Genomic DNA, 9,954 nt, shown 5'->3' on the forward strand with positions numbered 1-9,954 from the left:
AAATACAAGATCATGTCATCTGCAAATGGGCGAGTTTTATTTCTTCTGTCCCTATTTGGATCTGCTTTATGTTTTTGATCTTGTCTTATTGCTGTAGCTAGGCATTCTAATACTAGATTGAAGAGAAGTAGAGAGAGTGGACATCCTTTTCTTGTTCCTGAGTTAAGAGGAAATGGCTTTAGTTTTTGACCATCATGTATAATGCTGGCTGTAGGTTTGTAATCTACAGCCTTTATTGTATTGAGGAATGTTCCATGGATTCCTAATTTTTCTAAAACCTTCATCAAAAAGGGGTGTTGGATCTTGTCGAATGCTTTTTCTGCATCTATTGACATAACCATGTGGTTCTTATCTTGCTCCGGTTGATGTGATGAATGATATTAATGATTGGCGTATATTGAACTAGCTTTGCATCCCTGAAATGAATCCTGTTTGATCGTGGTGTATGATTTTTTTGGATGAATTGTTGAAGTCGATTGGCCAAAATTTTTTTGATAAGTTTTGCATCAATGTTCATCAAAGAAATGGGTCTATAGTCCTCTTTATTTGATGAGTCCCTGCCTGGTTTTGGGATGAGCGTTATGGTGGCTTCATAGAATGTGTTTGGTAGTGAACTTTCTCTTTCAATTTCATTGAAGAGTTGGAGGAGTATTGGTGTGGGCTCGGTTTTGAAGAACTTGTAGAATTCTGTAAAACCATCTGGTCCTGGACTTTTCTTAGCTGGGAGGTCTCTTATTGCTCTTTCTATTTCAATGCTTGATATGGGCCTGTTAAGCTGGTTTAACTCATCTTGGTTTAGTTTGACATGTCAATATTTGCTAGGAAAAGGTCCATTTCTGTCAATTTCTCAAACTTATTAACATAAAGTTTTGAGAAATATTCCCTTATCATGTTCTGAATCATGGTTTTTTCTGTGGTTCTGTTTCCACTCTCATCTCTGACTTTATTAATTTGGGTGTGTTCTCTTCTTTTTCTGATAAGATTTGCTAAGGGGCTGTCAATTTTGTTAAGTTTTTCGAAGAACCAACTCTTTGTTTTGATGATTCTTTTGATAGTTTTTTGGATTCTAATTCATTTAATTTTGATTTAATTTTAATTATTTCTTTCTGTCTACTGGATTGGGGTTTACCTTGCTGCTGTTTTTCAAGGAGGTTCAGATGTCTCATTAAATTGTTGGTTTCAGATCTGTCCAATTTGTTGATTTAGGAGCTGAGAGCTATAAACTTGCCTCTGAGTAATGCCTTTGCTGTGTCCCAGAGGAGCTGGTAATTTGTGTGCTCATTTTTGTTGAATAGCATGAACATTTGAATTTCCTTTCTAATCTCTTCCATGACCCACTCGTGATTCAACAGTGTGTTCTTCAACCTCCATATGTTACTGGACTATCTTTTTGTTTGTTTGGGAGGTTCTCTGCTAGGATCCTGTTAAAAAAAATTCCTAGACCATTAACTTCTGTTTCTAGGTGATCCTTTATACCCATTATCCTTAGATTAGGCCTTCTGATGGTGTCTTCCAAGTGTTGGATAGATCTATCATATTTCTTTGACTTGTCTTAGATGGTTGTATGTTCTTTCTCTATAATATCTAGGCTATATTTAATCCCCGAGATTCGATCTTCTGCATGGTCTAACCTGCTGTCAAGACTTTCTACTTTGTTTTTTTAGTTCTTTTCCTTCTAATTGGTCAGCTTTGATGACTTCAAATTCTTTGTTGAAGCTTTGTTTTAGATCTTGTATGGACTTCTTTACTTCCTTAATTTGGTGTTCAGTGTTTATTCTCAAATCACTTAGTTGATTGGTTATGGTTTTCTTGGGCTCCCATTCCTTCTGTTGGTTTACATTCAGGATTCCCTTTGTGGTTTCCCTGACTTCCTTCAGCTCTTTATTAATGGATTCCATGAATCCCCTTAATGATCTTTGTGTATTCTCATCTTGCTCTCTCAATTCTTGTATTACTCTTTGGTTAGCTTCCTCCCGTTCATGCTATTCTTGTAGTTTTCTTTGAGTGTTCTCATGCTCTTCAGGCCATTCCTGCCTTTCTCTTTGAGGATTTTCAAGCTGTTCCCACAAATCCTGTATCAGTTTTTGAGTAGCTTCCTCACGATCATGATATTCCTGTATAAAGCTTTGGATTGTCTCCTCTCTATCCCTATCAAGCTTATACAGAGTTCATTGTATATTTTCAATCTTTTCATTAATCATGTTTGCCATCAGTGTTTGTAGAGCTATTTGGGAACTCTCCTCTGGATTATTCATTATCTGTTCTGTCCCCTGATTATCATGAGTGGGAGTGGAGTTACCCTGACTTTCCATTTTTCTTGTGGTTTTCCGGCTTACTCTGCCCATTTGGGATGAAAGTAACACCAGTTTTGTGCTAGAACACTAACTTAAGGCAAGCATCAACCAAAGTCTGAATTTGCACAATCAATAGTCTGCAGATACAATCTAGTTCAACAGATACTTCTATTCAACATCAAACAACTATATATTAATGGGCTACGAACCGCAAAGAATAATTTGGTAAACCAGAAATTATTAGGTTAGGGGGAGATGTGGGTAAAAAATAGGAATAAAGTGATATGGGAAGGTACAGGGAGAATTAATTAAGTCCTAGTCTCAAAGCAGGAAATAGGTTAGATAGGATGAAAGCAGAGAGAGAGAAAACAAGAAGAAATGGAAAGGGAAAAAAAAGACACCAGAAAAAATAGAAAAATAAAAGTTAATAATATGCAGATTCAAGAACAATCTATTTAAAGAACGTGAATATGTTGAGGGAAGGGGAGAGATGTGAAAAATTTAAAATAAAAATACTTAAAATATTATATAGGTATAAAGAGGTATTACTGCTATTAAGGAATTTAAGTCTCAGAAGTTTTGAATTGAGTGATAAATTTGTGGATTAAGTGTGTACACAATGGGGGATAGGGTCTAATAGTCAAATATGGGTTTATCTGAGGATGTGCAGAACAACAATTAAGTCCCATAAAGAGGAACAAAAGAGAGGAAAAGGTGAAAAGGATAAGGAAGAAAGAACAAAAAGATCAGAAGTTCAGTCGAGCTAAGCAAAAAAAAAAAAGAAAAATTTTTTTTAAAAGAAGAAAAAAAAGACAAAGAAAAACGCACACACACATGTATCCCTAAAATAAAGATTATAAGGGGGAAAAAAGTTACTAGAAAACAATTTTTTTCAAAAAAGGTCAAAATTTAAAATTAAAAAAAGTTTTAGAAAATAAAAAATATTTGTAAAAGTTATATAAAAAAAAGAAAAGGAAAAAAAAGTTCTTTGATTTTTTGGGGGGAGGGTTGGGAAAAATCCTATATCTCCCTTGTGCCTGTAATCAGCCTCTGGTTGGAGTCTCTGGTCTGTTTGTGGTCCTGTGGCTTGGTTGGTTTCTAAAGTCAGTTTGTTTAGACAGGCAGAAAAATGCTCTGCTTTACCCAGGATTTTTCAATCCTCCTCACAAGTTAGTTCATTGGGAGGGGGGTGTGCTTTGAGTATCACAAAAGAGGGAGATGGCTTTTTCCTCAAGTTTGGAGATGCTGTGATGAGGTTATGTTCTGGGTAGAGTTGAGACCTTTCAGCAAACAGTAGCCTTCCCTGGGCATAGTTTGTGAGAAACTCACAGAGCACAGCCTGGAGCCACTCTCAGGGATTCTGTTTAGTGAATTTTAGTTGATTTTCCAGGCTGCTAAAGGGAGGGGCAGCCTCTGGCTCTGATTACCCGATGAAGAAAGCCACTCCTAGGGCTGGTGCCCGAACTGGGTGACTTTTACCTGAGTAGAGCTGAGTATGGCAGGTCACGACGTTGTTAAGTTATTGTGACCTGTTAAATGACCGTAGTTTTATTCTAAGGCCTGAGTTGGAGCTAGCAACTCCGCGGAGCTTTGTTGGTATCCAAGATGGAGATCTCCGGTACTGGGGGGGAGGGGTGGCCTTCCCTCCTCTGTTCCCTGAGAAGGAGTGAGGAAGTGCGGCTTCTACTCATGCTGAGTCTTGGTTCCTGGGTCGTCTCTGGTCTGCGAACTGAAGGATGAAGATGTCTGCTCCTTGTTGGTTCTTACTGGTGTTGAGTTGAATCCGCTTGCCCTCCGAGTCTGGCTCTTTCGTCCCTGTTATGCCTCCACTTCTCCTTTGCCATCTTCCTGGATCCCTGTCCACGACTTGATTTTCCCCATCTCCTCCACAAATTATACTGACATCAAATATAGTGAAAGTAGGGGTTATACTGTGGGGGATGTACATACAAAGCTACAAAGAAATAATCTTATAAATGAAAGAAAAACAGTTAAATACTTATCTAAGTATTCTTTTTCCTAACATCACATTATCTGACTTTTCCTGCTTGAATCATACATATACTAGATATTGCAAACAAGGGAAACCATGGGACCTTTGTGTATTTGGGCTTGGCTTACTTCACTTAATATAATTTTTTCCAAGCCTCTCAATTTCCTAACAAATGGGGAAATGTCATTCTTTCTGATGGAGGCATAGAATTCCATTGTGTATATAGACATGACAGAAAGGTGAGGGAAAACCTTTTATACTTCAGTGAGGTTGTGGCTTGTGTTTCACAAAGTGTTATGAAAGCTATCCATGAGAAATTAAGCAGCTCTATTTCTAAAAAGTACTTGCATGTTTACACTTTCTGATAAAGTCTCAATTCAAGTACTTCTCCTTGGACTTCAGTACTATTCAATGATGCTGTGTCAGCTTTTTGTTACATTTTGCAGACCAGTCTTGGTGATGAAATTTGTGCTTCCAATTCCATCCACAAAATGCAGACAAAAATTATCTGAAAATATTTGTATCTGTTGACAGTGCATATACTTTTATTTTTATTACAAGCATAGAATGAAGTACAAATTTTAATAGCAATTACACTGCACTAGGTTGTGGGCAGATTCTAATGTAAATAATAACTGTGTTCATGTAGAGTATTTGAGTATCCGATGTTTTAATATGCCGGTGGTCCTAAAACCAATACCTTACTGATATTGAGTGACAAATACAACTTCCTATTAGTACAAAAATTTTCCTTGTATCTTTTATATATATATATATATATATATATATATATATATATATATATATATATACACACAGATATAGATAGATAGATAGATAGATAGATAGATAGATAGATAGATGGATATTTATATTGTAAAGATACTGTACAGCTGGGTTACAGTTACATAAGTAAGGTAATGAGTACAATTTTTTTTTTGACTATTGGTCATGGGCTTGAACTCTATGCCTGAGCACTGTCCCTCAACTCTTCAGCTCAAGGCTATCGCTCTACCACTTGAGCTACAGTGCCACTTCCGGTTCTCTGGTGGTTTATTGGAGATAAGAGTTTTACGGACTTTCCTTCCCTGGCCGCCCTTGAACCACGATCCTCAGACCTCAGCCTCCTGAGTTGTTAGGATTACAGGCATGAGCCACCGGCACCTGGCATGAGTCCATTTCTTATTGAGCATTTTTACCCCATCCTTTGTTTTCCCCTACTATCCCTTCTCTTCACACCTCGTCAACTCATCCCTCCATTCATTCTCTGATAAAGTGTCTTATTATTACATTATTATTATCTCATTATTACAATGGGTCAACCTGAATCCTATCTTTGTATATTAAATGAAGAAATGCTGGCTTGATTTATGCTGATTCTACTTGTGTAGACACAAGTAAAATCAGTCACCAAGTCCAAGAGCATATAAATGAAATGTACACCTTTTTTGTCAGTTGGTTTAGTTGTGTTCTACACATTTATTGACAGGTTACAAATTATTCTCAAACTTTAATATGTTAAAAATAATCTCTTCGTTTCTTATTTTCTTAGCCAGAAAATCAGCAAGACCTCAGTCAGCATTTCTCTCATAGGAATTTTCACATGAGTTGGTTACCTGTTGACCTGAGGTCCAGTTTTATGCAGACTCACTAATCTGCTTAGGAATTGATGCTGGCTGTTGGAAAAGAATTCAAAGAAGGATGCCATTTAAAGGCTTATAATTTTATTCTTTACCATTATATTCTCCTGCTACTTTGGTTGTTGAGAGTGTGTATAAGAGCAAGCATTCCGTGGGCATCAGGGAGATACCACATGATCTTTACATACTGACATTTCCGAGTAACTTGCTATCACGTATACTGCATTTTGCAATTCCAATCTGTCAAAACCTACCAGTTTTAAGAGATAAGAGGAGTGGTAAAAGAACTCTTAGAGACAAATACATCTTGAACATATTTTGTTCCAAGCACTCCATCTAAGGCATTTTCAGCAACTAATGAAACTTGCGTTGGCTGTAATTATGTGTCTTTCTCCATGTGTGCATGTATTCATGTGTATATGTATATGTGAATTTGTGTGTATAGTAACATATATGTGTACAATATAAGGGCATATACACACATATATGAATATATAAATAAATATACATATACAAATATATATGCATATATATCTTTGTTCAGTGACTTAATCTATAGTTCCCAGAACATTGTCATTCTCACAAAGTGTTCATAATAAACTGCTCTGAGGACCTGTGCTCTATTGTACTCATTTCCACCATTACCTTCTTTTTCATTCCTGTGAACAACTTCTGTCTATTTTCCACAGGAGAGCTTTATTTTCATTACATGTAGTTACAAACAGATAATCAAAGACAAAGGTTGTTTGTAAAAGAAAAAGAACTTTTAGGTCACAGGTTAAAATATCTTTTTTTTTGGGGGGGGGTCCAGTCTTGGTGCCTGAAGTCTGGGCCTGGGAACTGTCCCTCAGCTCTTCAGCTCAAGGCTAGCGCTCTATCACTTGAGCCACAGCGCCACTTCTGGCTTTTTTTCTTTTTGCTTATGTGCTGCTGAGGAATCGAACCCAGGGCCTCATGCATGCAAGGCAAGCACTCTATCACTGAGCCCCCTTCCTATCCCACGTTAAAATATCATATCCATCCAAATGATTCCTATGAGATGAAATTTGTAATAGTAGTAAATGTGAAAAGGAATTCCTAGACCTGTTGTTTTGCCATTTAGAATATCAAAGAATAATATCACGTCACTCAAAATTCTTAACGAATGCAAGGGAAGATGTTAGTCCCCATCATGTTCCCACAAAGCGAGTGGATCCTCAAGGATAATAGTAGACCAGCAGAAATTCTATGTAGCAGACATGGAGCATGAAAGAGAAAGAGAGGAAATGAGAGAGCGTGAAAGAGGGAGAAATATCATGATACTGAAAGTGCATAACAGATAAAAAAGAGCTGTACATGAATATTCATACTGTTATCTTTAGACTCTACATGTACATATAAAATGATTCTAATAAAAATTAAAAATGACTCAGAAGTAATTAAAAATGCTAACACAATTTTCACATTAACAAACTCTCAGAGATATTTCATGACTTTGAAAAGAAAAAAGTGGCTGGGGTTAGTATAAATTTAGAAGTATAACAATACACAAAAATATGAAAAGATATTCATATATTTCATTATATTACCCAAAGCAGAAAGAAAATGTTGTTTAGATGAATCTTTAAAACCCAGTCTATCAGGAGCTGGGATGGTGGCTGTTGTAGAGTGCCTGCCTTGCATGCATGAAGCCCTAGGTTTGATTCCTCAGCATCACATAAGTAGAAAAGGACGGAAGTGGTTCTGTGGCTCAAGTGGTGGCACTAGCCTTGAGCTGAGGTACAGCAACCAGGCCCCAGAGTTCAACCCCATGGCCAACAAAATCAAAGTAAAAAACAAAACAAAACACAGTCTCTCACTTTTGTGACCTCAACTCTGTAATATCACTGCTTCAGCCTAGGGCTAAGATTTTAAGTGTGGACATTTATCATCCCTCCTTATTCTGACTGTACTTGATAATTTTTAATCAATATTTTGTTCTTAATTTTGCTTTTTGTAAATTCACATGCAACTATAAAAAATGGTTTGGCCATCCCAGTAACCTTCTCAAAGTACCTCCTGATGATAGAGAACAAAAGGTTTTATTATATTACAAGGGAAACAATACTACAAATAAAGAAACACAATAACTAAATATTAATGATTAATAAAATAAAGTACCAAAGAATTACCAGTGTTTTCAGTATTTGAAGTGTACTTACATATTTGATTTTACTATTCTCACATTCCTGTACATTTAACACTGAATAAGATTATGATATTCAACAAGAGTTTTAGGCTATGTGTAGTTTTTAAAGTTACCCACTAAGATTGCTTTTTATGACTCATCTCATCATTTGTATATGTATATGTATATGGCTTATATCATCATTTGTTCCTCACTAACATATAAAGTAAGGAAGCCCTAAAGTTTTAAGAGAAACTATGCAGTTAACAAAGTCTTAACTCTTCACTCTGCTTCTTTACACTAAGACTTTGCAACATCTCATTAGTAATGTTTCTCTAAACTGAAATGTAGTTTTTAGTAGCATATGTCTGCTACCATAAATCTTAAATATTTATAGAAAAGTTGTATGACCTGACAAACAATCCTAATTTTGGCCTATATAAGCAAATTCCCAAAATTAAATATATTTAAAACATTAAAACTTTTAAAAACCCTTAACACTTGCCGCAGTGTTCATTATGACAGGTGCCTTATACAGAATAATTGAATTCGTCCTCCTACACATCTCTTTTTTAATTTTTATTTTTTGTGAACATACTGTACAAAGGGGTTACATTTACATGGGCAAGATAATGAGTACATTTCTTATCAAGCTTGCAGCCTCCTCCTTTGTTTACCCTTCACATCCCTTCCCAGCCTTCCTCCGCCTCCCCCACCTGATTCCACCCCCCTCCCCCGATCTTACACATCTCTTGAACAACAATATCTGGGATTATTTTGTTTTTGATGTGTCAATCTTGGCTATTCTTAAATGTGTGCTTATGTAAGAAGTACATGGTTCTAAAATTTCACTAGAATTCTTCAAAACTTACTTTTCTTTGAATTGTCTAGTTTAAGAAAATCAATTACACTTTATATATAAAAAGTGCTCTGTGCTCAATTCAGCAGCACATACACTAAAATTGGAGCAGTACAGAGAAGATTAACATGGCCCCTGCACAAGGTTGATATGCAAATTCTTGAATCATTCCATATTTTTACAACTAAAGATGCTGGAGAGGATGTGGCCACAAGGGAACCTTACTTAATTCTTGGTTGGAGTGTTAACTTGTTCAACCACTTTGGAAAGAAGTTTGGAGGCTCATCAAAAGACTCCATATAAAGCTCCCCTATGACCAAGCAATCACACTTTTGGGGATTTACCCAAATGATCACAAAGAAGACCATACTAAAACTACCAGAACAACTATGTTTACTGCAGCATTATTTACAATAGCTAACATATGGAGCCCACCCCGATGGCCCACAGAAGATGAATGGATCATGAAAATGTGGTATATATACACAATGAAATTCTATGCCTCCATGAGAAAGAATGACATCGCCCAATTTGTTAAGAATTGGAAAGACTTGGAAAACAAAATTTATTCAGTGAAGTAAGCCAAGTCCAAAGAAACATACGTCCCATGGTTTCCCTTATTTTCCACAGCTAATATATGTCTGGATAAGCAGAATAGATCAGAAGCTATGTGCATATCAGATAAGATGATATTACAGGAAATGAACCAGACAAGTGTTTTTTTTATTTTGTTACTTGCTATTGTTTCTAAGATACTTATAATGTGTGATGTGATTTTTTTTTTGTTCCTTTATATGTTCCTCCCCTATGCTCTAATCCATGTTTTCACTGTATTTGAAGTTGGTGCGCCTACACCCTGTGTATACGTTTCTCTAATGTGGGGAGGGGAAAGGGAAATACAAAATTCTTAAACAAGGATACAGGTTGAGATGCACAAGACACTATCTTGAAAAATGAACTTTACAATTTAGGCAGGGGAAGGGGGAGGGGAGTGTATTTGTGGAGGTGGGAGGGAAAGGATG

At 36.3% G+C, this 9,954-nt stretch overlaps 1 non-coding gene across 1 annotated transcript; it reads left to right on the plus strand.

The window, feature by feature from the left end:
• The first annotated feature begins 9,005 nt into the window (after positions 1-9,005).
• Positions 9,006-9,112, plus strand: LOC138825526 (U6 spliceosomal RNA). Its single transcript, XR_011371421.1, has one exon. It is a non-coding gene; the product is annotated as a U6 spliceosomal RNA (small nuclear RNA).
• Positions 9,113-9,954: the final 842 nt, after the last annotated feature.

Source organism: Dipodomys merriami, unplaced genomic scaffold (genome assembly GCF_024711535.1).
Source record: "Dipodomys merriami isolate MVZ:Mamm:240054 unplaced genomic scaffold, mDipMer1.0.p SCAF_1371, whole genome shotgun sequence".
NCBI classification, from domain to species: Eukaryota; Metazoa; Chordata; class Mammalia; order Rodentia; family Heteromyidae; genus Dipodomys; species Dipodomys merriami.